Raw genomic sequence first — 13,110 nt, 5'->3', positions numbered from 1 at the left:
CAAGTTCTCATTTGCAACTGCGACCTGGCCAAGATAAAGCATAGCAGTGTGAACAGACAACAACACAGAGTTACACATGGAGTAAACAATAAACAAGTCAATAACATGGTAGAAAAAAAGAGAATCTATATACAATGTGTGCAAAAGGCATGAGGAGGTAGGCAATAAATCGAATAATTACAATTTAGCAGATTAACACTGGAGTGATAAATCATCAGATGATCATGTGCAAGTAGAGATACTGGTGTGCAAAAGAGCAGAAAAGTAAATAAATAAAAGCAGTATGGGGGGTGAGGTAGGTAAATTGGGTGGGCTATATACCGATGGACTATGTACAGCTGCAGCGATCGGTTAGCTGCTCGGATAGCAGATGTTTAAAGTTGTTGAGGGAGATAAAAGTCTCCAACTTCAGAGATTTTTGCAATTCGTTCCAGTCGCAGGCAGCAGAGAACTGGAAGGAAAGGCGTCCAAATGAGGTTTTGGCTTTAGGGATGATCAGTGAGATACACCTGCTGGAGCGCGTGCTACGGGTGGGTGTAGCCATCGTGACCAGTGAACTGAGATAAGGCGGCACTTTACCTAGCATAGCCTTGTAGATGACCTGGAGCCAGTGGGTCTGACGACGAACATGTAGCGAGGGCCAGCCGACTAGGGCATACAGGTCGCAGTGGTGGGTCGTATAAGGTGCTTTAGTAACAAAACGGATGGCACTGTGATAAAATGCATCCAGTTGGCTGAGTAGAGTATTGGAAGCTATTTTGTAGATGACGTCGCCGAAGTCGAGGATCGGTAGGATAGTCAGTTTTACTAGGGTAAGTTTGGCGGCGTGAGTGAAGGAGGCTTTGTTGCGAAATAGAAAGCCGACTCTAGATTTGATTTTGGATTGGAGATGTTTGATATGAGTCTGGAAGGAGAGTTTGCAGTCTAGCCAGACACCTAGGTACTTATAGATGTCCACATATTCTAGGTCGGAACCGTCCAGGGTGGTGATGCTAGTCGGGCGTGCGGGTGCAGGCAGCGAACGGTTGAAAAGCATGCATTTGGTTTTACTAGCGTTTAAGAGCAGTTGGAGGCCACGGAAGGAGTGTTGTATGGCATTGAAGCTCGTTTGGAGGTTAGATAGCACAGTGTCCAAGGAAGGGCCAGAAGTATACAGAATGGTGTCGTCTGCGTAGAGGTGGATCAGGGAATCGCCCGCAGCAAGAGCAACATCATTGATATATACAGAGAAAAGAGTCGGCCCAAGAATTGAACCCTGTGGTACCCCCATAGAGACTGCCAGAGGACCGGACAACATGCCCTCTGATTTGACACACTGAACTCTGTCTGCAAAGTAGTTGGTGAATCAGGCAAGGCAGTCATTAGAAAAACCGAGGCTACTGAGTCTGCCGATAAGAATATGGTGATTGACAGAGTCGAAAGCCTTGGCCAGGTCGATGAAGACGGCTGCACAGTAATGTCTTTTATCGATGGCGGTTATGATATCGCTTAGTACCTTGAGCGTGGCTGAGGTGCACCAGTGACCGGCTCGGAAACCGGATTGCACAGCGGAGAAGGTACGGTGGGATTCGAGATGGTCAGTGATCTGTTTGTTGACTTGGCTTTCGAAGACCTTAGATAGGCAGGGCAGGATGGATATAGGTCTGTAACAGTTTGGGTCCAGGGTGTCTCCCCCTTTGAAGAGGGGGATGACCGCGGCAGCTTTCCAATCCTTGGGGATCTCAGATGATACGAAGGAGAGGTTGAACAGGCTGGTAATAGGGGGTGCGACAATGGCGGCGGACAGTTTCAGAAATAGGGGGTCCAGATTGTCAAGCCCAGCTGATTTGTATGGGTCCAGGTTTTCCAGCTCTTTCAGAACATCTGCTATCTAGATATGGGTAAAGAAGAAGCTGGGGAGGCTTGGGCGAGTAGCAGCGGGGGGGCGGGGCTGTTGGCCCTGGTTGGAGTCGCCAGGAGGAAGGCATGGCCAGCCATTGAGAAATGCTTGTTGAAGTTTTCGATTATCACGGATTTATCGGTGGTGACCGTGTTACCTAGCCTCAGTGCAGTGGGCAGCTGGGAGGAGGTGCTCTTGTTCTCCATGGACTTTACAGTATCCCAGAACTTTTTGGAGTTAGAGCTACAGGATGCAAATTTCTGCTTGAAAAAGCTGGCCTTTGCTTTCCTGACTGACTGCGTGTATTGGTTCCTGACTTCCCTGAACAGTTGCATATCGCGGGGGCTCTTCGATGCTATTGCAGTTCGCCACAGGATGTTTTTGTGCTGGTCGAGGGCAGTCAGGTCTGGAGTGAACCAAGGGCTATATCTGTTCTTAGTTCTGCATTTTTTGAACGGAGCATGCTTGTCTAATATGGTGAAGAAGTAACTTTTAAAGAATGACCAGGCATCCTCAACTGACGGGATGAGGTCAATATCCTTCCAGGGTACCCGGGCCAGGTCGATTAGAAAGGCCTGCTCGCAGAAGTGTTTTAGGGAGCGTTTGACAGTGATGAGGGGTGGTCGTTTGACCGCGGACCCGTAGCGGATACAGGCAATGAGGCAGTGATCGCTGAGATCTTGATTGAAGACAGCAGAGGTGTATTTGGAGGGCAAGTTGGTCAGGATAATGTCTATTAGGGTGCCCATGTTTACGGATTTAGGGTTGTACCTGGTGGGTTCCTTGATGATTTGTGTGAGATTGAGGGCATCAAGCTTAGATTGTAGGACTGCCGGGGTGTTAAGCATATCCCAGTTTAGGTCACCTAGCAGAACAAACTCTGAAGCTAGATGGGGAGCGATCAATTCACAGATGGTGTCCAGGGCACAGCTGGGAGCTGAGGGGGGTCGGTAGCAGGCGGCAACAGTGAGAGACTTATTTCTGGAGAGATTAATTTTTAAAATTAGAAGTTCGAACTGTCTGGGCATAGACCTGGAAAGTATGACAGAACTTTGCAGGCTATCTCTGCAGTAGATTGCAACTCCTCCCCCTTTGGCAGTTCTATCTTGACGGAAAGTGTTATAGTTGGGTATGGAAATCTCAGAATTTTTGGTGGCCTTCCTAAGCCAGGATTCAGACACGGCAAGGACATCAGGGTTGGCAGAGTGTGCTAAAGCGGAGAGTAAGACAAACTTAGGGAGGAGGCTTCTGATGTTGACATGCATGAGGCCAAGGCTTTTTCGATCACAGAAGTCAACAAATGAGGGTGCCTGGGGACATGCAGGGCCTGGATTTACCTCCACATCACCCGAGGAACAGAGGAGTAGTAGGATGAGGGTGCGGCTAAAGGCTATCAAAACTGGTCGCCTAGAGCGTTGGGGACAAGGAATAAAAGGAGCAGATTTATGGGCGTGGTAGAATAGATTCTGGGCATAATGTGCAGACAGGGGTATGGTAGGGCACGGGTACAGCGGAGGCAAGCTCAGGCACTGGGTGATGATAAGAGAGGTTGTATCTCTGGACATGCTGGTCTCAATGGGTGAGGTCACCGCATGTGTGGGAGGTGGGACAAAGGAGGTATCAGAGGTACGGAGAGTGGAACTACGGGGTCCATTGCAAACCAAAACAATGATAACTAGCCTGAACAACAGTATACAAGGCATATTGATATTTGAGAGAGACATACAGTAAGGCAGAAAGTGATTGCAGGTCTTGATTGGGAGAGCTAGCTAAAACAACAGGTGAGATAACAGCAGCTAGTCAGCTAACACAGCAACAGCAGGTAGAAATGGCGACGACTAGGCAGAGAGGGTCGGATTAACTACACACAGAGCCTGAGTTAACACAGAGCCGACAGATAAAACACAAATAAACAGAATGGAGTACCGTGAATTAATGGACAGTCCGGCAGGCATCAGCTATGTAGCCAAGTGATCATAGTGTCCAGGGGGCAGCCGTAGATGGAGCAGGGAAGCCGCCACTAAGCTAGCACGCGGCGTTTAAAGTTAGTAGCCCGGGGGGTGGTCTGCTCAGACGGAGGGGGTCTGCTCAGACGGAGGCCGGTTGAGGGCACAGCGGATGGGGTATTCGTCTGCAGACCAGACGTGGTCGTGTCGACAGAGAATCCAAGCCGGATGGCGATGGCGAAAGAGAGGTTGTGATTGTAGAATTGTGTTTGCTAACTGGTGCTAGCTTCGTGGCAGTGGCGCTAGCTGCGCTAGCTGCGCTAGCTGCAAGCTAGCTGTGAGGATCAGAAGTAGTGGCTCAGGGATTACGGCAGGAATCCGGCGTTGTTGTCGAGAGACAGTCCGATGCTGGTAAATTGGTGAGTAATATCCAGGCTAATAACAGGGCTGGTGTCTGTGCAGAAGGTAAAAGCTGCTAGCAGCGGCTAAAAATGGCTAAATAGCTTGTAGCTGATTAGCTGGTTAGCTACTGGGGGTTCTTGAATGTGTTCCAAAGTTAAAAAATAATAGCGATTCCGTATCACATTGGGTGAGGTAGGATACCGGAAGGTATAATCGAATTAAAAATCGAAAAGAGATACAAAAAAAAAATATATATATATACAAGAAATACGAAAAATACAAACGTACACGAGAGGACTAAACAAACACGTCTACACTGCTACGCCATCTTGGAACGCTGAGTGTACAGTGTACAGTGTACAGTACTATACAGTGTACAGTGCACTACTTTTGACCAGTAAGTAGGGTGCCTATTGGAACGTAACCTGGAACTTTTGATGGTCTTTGCAATGGCCATTGCCACCCTGTAATAGCAGAGCAGACAAAAGGTAACCTAAACATATTTTAAGCCATTTCTGTAGGTTCCACAGGGAGATCCTACTGTAAGTCATCAGATACAGTAATTTGGTTTGATAAAAAATACCCACAGCAACAGGTACTGGATGTAGTAACCCCCACAGCATCAGGTACTGGAAGTAGTAACCTCCACAGCATCAGGTACTGGAAGTAGTAAAACCCACAGCACCAGGTACTGGAAGTAGTAACCCCCACAGCACCAGGTACTGGAAGTAGTAACCCCCACAGCATCAGGTACTGGAAGTAGTAACCCCCACAGCATCAGGTACTGGAAGTAGTAACCCCCACAGCACCAGGTACTGGAAGTAGTAACCCCCACAGCACCAGGTACTGGAAGTAGTAACCCCCACAGCACCAGGTACTGGAAGTAGTAAAACCCACAGCACCAGGTACTGGAAGTAGTAAAACCCACAGCAACAGGTACTGGAAGTAGTAAAACCCACAGCACCAGGTACTGGAAGTAGTAACCCTCACAGCAACAGGTACTGGAAGTAGTAAAACCCACAGCACCAGGTACTGGAAGTAGTAACCCTCACAGCACCAGGTACTGGAAGTAGTAAAACCCACAGCACCAGGTACTGGAAGTAGTAAAACCCACAGCACCAGGTACTGGAAGTAGTAACCCCCACAGCATCAGGTACTGGAAGTAGTAAACCCCACAGCACCAGGTACTGGAAGTAGTAACCCCCACAGCACCAGGTACTGGAAGTAGTAACCACCACAGCACCAGGTACTGGAAGTAGTAACCCCCACAGCACCAAGTACTGGGTTTGTCTTTGGGGAAGCCACACATCCCTGCTACATTAGTAGCAAAGGAATCGCTGCTATAGATCACCAAGTGCTAACAGATTGTATCTGGATAACATGTGTGTGAAATGTTTGATAATGTACGTGATATCAACAGAGAGGTATATTTTCTGGGTGATTTAAATATTGACTGTCTTTCAACAAGCTGCCCACTCAAGAGAAAGCGTCAAACTGTAACGAGTGCCTGTAACCTGGTTCAGGTTATCAGTCAACCTACCAGGGTAGTTACAAACAGCACAGGAATGAAATCATCAACATGTATCGATCACATCTTTACTAATGCTGCAGAAATTTGCTATAAAGCAGTATTCAAATCCATCAGATGTAGTGATGACAATATAGTAGCCATAGCTAGGAAAACCAAAGTTCCAAAGGCTGGGCCTAATATAGTGTATAAGAGGTCATACAATACATTTTGTTGTGATTCCTATGTTGTTGATGTAAAGACTATTTGTTGGTCCGTGGTGTGTAATGAGGAGCAAACAGACACTGCACTTGACACATATATGAAATTGCTTATTCCAGTTACTAATAAGCATGCACCAATTAAGAAAATGACTGTAAAATATGTTAAATCCCTGTGGAGTGATGAGGAATTGAAAAATTTTATGGTTGAGAGGGATGATGCAAAAGGAATGGCAAATAAGTCTGACTGCACAACCGATTGGCAAACACATTGCAAATTGAGAAATTGTGTGACTAAACTGAATAAAAAGAAGAAGAAACTACACTATGAAACAAAGATACATGAAATAAAAAATGATAGTAAAAAGCTTTGGAGCACCTTACATTTCATTTTGGGGAAAAAGCTAACTCAGCTCCATCATGTATTGAATCAGATGTGTCATTCATCACAAAACTAACTGATATTGCCAACTATTTTCATGATTCTTTCATTAGCAAGATTAGCAAATTTAGGCATGACATACCAGCAACAAATGCTGACACTATACATAGAAGTATGTCTGACCAAATTATGAAAGACAAGCCTTGTAATTTTGAAATCCGTAAAGTGAAGTTGGAAGAGGGGATTTTTTTTAAATGTGTCTGTCAACAATGACACGCCACCGTGGTCTGACAACTTGGATGGAAAATGAATAGCGGACGATATTGCCATTCCTATTTGCCATATTTTAAATTTAAGCCTACTAGAAAATGTGTTCCCCCAGGCCTGGAGGGAAGCAAAAGTAATTCCACTACCTAAAAATAGTAAAGCCCCCTTTACTGGCTGAAATAACTGACCAATCAGCCTGTTAATAACCCTTAGTAAACTTTTGGAAATAATGGTGTTTGATAAGGTATGATGGTATTTTACAGTAAACATATTGACAACAAACGTTCAGCATGCTTATAGGGAAGGACATTCAACAAGCACAGCACTTACACAAATTACTGATGATTGACTGAAAGATATTTATGATAAAAAGATTGTTGGGGTTGTTTTGTTAGACTTCAGTGCGGCTTTTGACATTATCGATCATAGTCTGCTGCTGTAAAAACATATGTGTTATGGCTTTACACCCTCTGCTACATTGTGGATAAAGAGTTACCTGTCTAACAGAACAGAGTGTGTTCTTTATTAATGGAAACCTCTCCAACATAATCCAGGTAGAATCAGGAATTCCCCAAGGCAGCTGTCTAGGCCCATTACTTTTAAAATCTTTACTAATGACATGCCACTGGCTTTGAGTAAAGCCAGTGTGTCTATGTATGCAGATGACTCAACACTATACATGTCAGCTACTACAGTTAGTTTCCGAGGGGGTGGCAAGGAATAAGTTAGTCCTAAAAATGTCTAAAACTATAACTATTGTATTTGGGACAAATCATTCACTAAACCCTAAACCTCAACTAAATATTGTAATAAATCTTGTTTAAAATGAGCAAGTTAAAGTGAATAAACTGCTTGGAGTAACCCTGGATTGTAAACTGTCATGATCAAAACATATTGATACAACAGTAGCTAAGATGGAGAAGAAGTCTGTCTATAATAAAGCGATGCTCTATGTTCTTAACAGCACTATCAACAAGGCAGGTCCTACAGGCCCCAGTTTTGTCAAGCCTGGACTACTGTTCAGTCGTGTGGTCAGGTGTCACAAAAAAGGACTCAGGAAAATTGCAATTGTCTCAGAACAGGGCAGCACGGCTGGCCCTTAGATTTACACAAATAGTTAACATTAATAATATGCATGTCAATCTCTACTGGCTCAAAGTGGAGGAGAGATGTACTTAATCACTACTTGTATTTATGAGAGGTATTGACATGTTGGATGCACCGAGCTGTCTGTCTAAACTACTGGCACACAGCTCGTACACCCATGCATACCCCACAAGACATGCCATAAGAGGTCTCTTCACAGTCCCCAGGTCCAGAACAGACTATGGGAGGCACACAGTACTACATAGAGCCCCGACTACATGGAACTCTATTCCACATCAAGTAACTGATGCAAGCAGTAAAATTAGATATGAAAAAACAGATAAAAATACATATTATGGAGCTGCGGGCACTGTGAAGCAACACAAACATAGGCACAGATGCATACACACACAAGCGATAGCATACATACAGTGGGGAGAACAAGTATTTGATACACTGCCGATTTTGCAGGTTTTCCTATTTACGAAGCATGTAGAGGTCTGTAATTTTTTTATAATAGGTACACTTCAACTGGGAGAGACGGAATCTAAAACAAAAATCCAGAAAATCACATTGTATGATTTTTAAGTAATTAAATTGCATTTTATTGCATTTATGTCAGAAGGATTCAGATCATAAGCTGTTTCGAGGACATGAGGACGACGGTTCCACTTTAAAAGGACTAACATGTCAACTACAGAACTAAGCCAACCTCAGCCTGAGCTTTGGTTGCGAATAGTATGAACTTTGAACTCTTATTCACTACAGAAGTGATACCTCCAAGCCGTTGAGTTAGCAGCGGCCGCTGTAAACGTGGGATAGGAAAGGACGGACGACGGATCCAGTCTAACACACAACGACGATACTACAATGTATCCAATTTACCACCAGAGACATTCTCCCGAGGACAGGAAGATCTCTGTTGGCCAACACGGCATCTACCACCAACCTACCAAAGCGCAGCTCAGAGTAAATATTCATTGCATTTTCCTTTTCCAAATGGGCGGTAATTTAGAATGCATAAGATACTGTATTTACAATAGCATAGCTTCTCCCTTTGTTCCTCAGTCTTCCCGCTCGTTCACTCAAACCCAACCACCTTTCCTTTGTGTAACCAGCCATCATGTCGGCTCCGTCCACCAGGGACGTTTTCTGTATGACCTAATTTGCATTCTGTGTATATGTAATTCTGTGTGATTATTTAGGTATTTAGTAAATAAATAATGAAACCAAAGTTTGTATTGCTGATTCAACTTGTTAGCCAGGGTTCTTGAAGATAACCAAGAATTTACAACTTTCAGATGAGACTGAAATAAGGTGACGATTAAAATTGACTGCTATTGATGTAAAATATTACTAGGTCTTTAAGAGTTTATTCGGAAGATAACAGCTCTATAAACGTGGTGCTCCGACTTTCTAGTTAATTACATTTACATTATTAGCTTAATCAGGTAATATTAATTACAGAGAAATTATTTTATAGAATAGCATGTCATATCACTTAATCCGGCATAGCCAAAGACACGACAGAAGTGTGTACATAAAACATATTAAAACACATCTGCAAAACCGCAATGAGGACATTGACCCATCAAGCAAGTTTTCATAAATCATTGGGTACAGCACAAGAAAAACAGAGTAATGGTGGCATTAATTCACGTTCACATTTTACAGAATAACATACATAGTAACTTCACCATTAAGACATTTAGGAAATAATATCTGGAGGGTGAAAACTCTCTAGGTAGATAGTGTGGTCTACAGTTTATCATAAGGTACTCTACCTCAGGCGAGCAAAACCTTGAGACATCCTTAGATATTGTGCACCAGTTGTTATTTACAAATATACATAGACCGCCACCCCTTGTCTTACCAGAGGCTGCGGATATATCCTGCCGATACAGTGTATAACCCAGCCAGCTGTATGTTATTCATGCCGTCGATCAGCCACGACTCAGTGAAACATAAGATATTGCAGTTTTTAACTTCTCTGGGATATGTGGGACGGTAGCGTCCCACTTGGCCAAAAGCCAGAAAAAATGTAGCGCGCCAAATTCAAATATATTACTATAAAAATCAATCTTTCATGAAATCACACATGAAAGACACCAAATTAAAGCTACACATGTTGTGAATCCAGCCAACATGTCTGATTTCAAAAAGGATTTACGGCGAAAGCACACCAAACGATTATGTTAGCTCAGTACATAGCCACAGAAAAACACAGCCATTTTCCCAGCAAAAGATAGTAGTCACAAAAAGCAGAAATAGAGATAAAATGAATCACTAACCTTTGATGATCTTCATCAGATGACACTCATAGGACATCATGTTACACAATACATTTATGTTTTTTCCAATAATGTGCATATTTATATCCACAAATCTCAGTTTACATTGGCGCCATGTTCAGAAATGCCTCCAAAATATCCGGAGAAATGGCAGAGAGCCACGTCAAATAACAGAAATACTCATCATAAACTTTGATGAAAGATACATGTTTTACATAGAATTAAAGATACACTTGTTCTTAATGCAACCGCTGTGTCAGATTTCAAAAAAACTTTACGTAAAAAGCACACCATGCAATACTCTGAGACGGCTCTCAAAAATAACAACATAATGTCTATTACTTATGTCTAAGTAGCTACTTTTGCTAGCATGTTTAGTGCACATGTCCAAACGCTCGCGCAGGTCGAATAAACTGGTCAAACTAAGTTAAGAATCAATCTTCAGGATGTTGTTATCATAACTATCCAATAACGTTCCAACCGGAGAATTCCTTTGTGTCTCTAGAAGTTATGGAAAGCAAGACGATATCGTTTGGAACGCGCATGACCAGGAACTGGCATTCTGCCAGACCAATGACTGAAACACCTCCCATCCGGCCCCACATCACACTAGAGGCTTCATTCTACGTTCTACAGACTGTTGACATCTAGTGGAAGTGCAAACAGATCCATATCTTACAGGGAATTGAATAGGCGATGAGTTGAACATTGACCAGTCTCAGAATTCTCACTTCCTGTTTGGATTTTTCTCAGGTTTTTGCCTGCCATATGAGTTCTGTTATACTCACAGACATCATTCAAACAGTTTTAGAAACGTCAGAGTGTTTTATATCCAATGGTAATAATAAAATGCATATATTAGCATCTGGGACAGAGTAGCAGGCAGTTCACTATGGGCACGCAATTCATCCAAAAGTGAAAATGCTGCCCCCTATCATAAAGAAGTTAATGTCTCGTTGGTAGGATATACGTGCTTTTAAGTTCGTACAATTTATTATCCAGCGATTGTAGGTTGGCCAATAGTACAGATGGTAAAGTCAGATTAGCCACTCGTCGCCGGATCCTCACAAGGCACCCCGATCTCCTTCCACGATACATCCACCTTCTCTTTCTCCTTCGAATGACGGGGATGAGGGCCTGTTCGGCTGTCTGGAGTAAATCCCTCTCGTCCGACTTGTTAAAGAGACCTTCTTCGTCCAGTACGAGGTGAGTAATCGCTGTTCTGATTTCCAGAAGCTCTTTTTGGTCATAAGAAATGGTTGCAGCAACATTATGTACAAAATAAGTTACAAACACAAAAAATAAAAAATAAATAGCACGGTTGGCCATAAAACGGCAGCTATCCTCTCCTGCGCCATTAACGGTTAAGAGCCCATAAAACGGCAGCTATCCTCTCCTGCGCCATTAACGGTTAAGAGCCCATAAAACGGCAGCTATCCTCTCCTGCGCCATTAACGGTTAAGAGCCCATAAAACGGCAGCTATCCTCTCCTGCGCCATTAACGGTTAAGAGCCCATAAAACGGCAGCTATCCTCTCCTGCGCCATTAACGGTTAAGAGCCCATAAAACGGCAGCTATCCTCTCCTGCGCCATTAACGGTTAAGAGCCCATAAAACGGCAGCTATCCTCTCCTGCGCCATTAACGGTTAAGAGCCCATAAAACGGCAGCTATCCTCTCCTGCGCCATTAACGGTTAAGAGCCCATAAAACGGCAGCTATCCTCTCCTGCGCCATTAACGGTTAAGAGCCCATAAAACAGCAGCCATCCCCTCCGGCGCCAACACTGTTGGCAGTGAAGAACGTTAGAATGACGCCTGACATGGCCAATGAACACCATGCCTCACCGGAAGCCCCGCCTTCCACACTTAATAAACCCAAGGCACGGATTCTAGCACAGGAACTCCCCATAGCTGTGTTGTACCTCATTTCCCTCCTTCAGGGAACAGTACTTGTAGTCATAACTGTATGTTTTGCAGCCCTCAATAAAGATTGCTTCATTTCATTTCATTTCCTGTCAGTCTCTCAGTTTAGCTCATCTCTGCATAGCTAAATTACAATGAAAGCTATTTCACAACCATTCCTTTTCTTTGTCAACTACTTCTTCAATCCTCACCCTGTCACCTGTCTTTTGTTGCTTCATTCCTTCTCAGCATGTTCCGGTAATGCCATCACAGAGTACCGGTAACGCACACAAAGGCACAGGCATACACACGAACACACACACACAGTCACAGGAACTCGTTGTCCTTCCCATTGACTGACTGAGCAATTTCCATCAGAGCTTCACCCCACCTTGAGTGCTTTTCAGTTCAACCCTCACCTTTAATAACACCTTTCACCTACCACAGACCACCCGGGGGCCTCATCGAGCATGTGTGTGTGTGTGTGTGTGTGTGTGTGTGTGTGTGTGTGTGTGTGTGTGTGTGTGTGTGTGTGTGTGTGTGTGTACGCGCGTGTGTGTGGGTGCGTGTGTGATGAAGCAATGGGCTGTGCTGTATTTAGAAGCAACAAATATACATGTACTGAGAGGAATGAAGGAAGGATGGAAGGATGAAAGGAATGTAGGATGGAAGAGAGCATAGCAGGATAGTTTTACCTTTATTTAACTAGGCAAGTCAGTTAAGAACAAATTCTTCTTTTCAATGACGGCCTAGGACAGTGGGTTAACTGCCTTGTTCAGGGGCAGAACGACAGAACGACAGATTTGTAGCGTGTCAGCTCAGGGATTTGATCTTGCAACCTTTCGAATACTAGTCCTACGTTTTAAGCACTAGGCTACGCTGCCGCCCAGGATGAAGGATAGCAGGACGGAAGGATAAATGATGGAAGGGTAGAAGATTGTAGGACAGCAGGATGGAAGGGTGGAAGGATAGAAGGATGGAGGATAGCAGGAGGGAAGGATGGAAGGATAGTAGAAGGAAGGATAGCAGGACAGAAGGGTGGAAGGATAGAAGGATGGAGGATAGCAGGACGGAAGGATAAATGATGGAAGGGTGGAAGGATAGAAGGATGAAGGATAGCAGGAGGGAAGGATGGAAAGATGCAATAGCCTAACTCTAAAAATCCTACAGCAGCCTAACTCTAAAAATCCTACAGCAGCCTAACTCTAAAAATGTAGCTGTAGAGTCA

Source organism: Salvelinus namaycush, chromosome 24 (assembly GCF_016432855.1).
Source record: "Salvelinus namaycush isolate Seneca chromosome 24, SaNama_1.0, whole genome shotgun sequence".
Lineage (NCBI taxonomy): Eukaryota > Metazoa > Chordata > Actinopteri > Salmoniformes > Salmonidae > Salvelinus > Salvelinus namaycush.
This window is presented reverse-complemented; position numbering follows the sequence as displayed.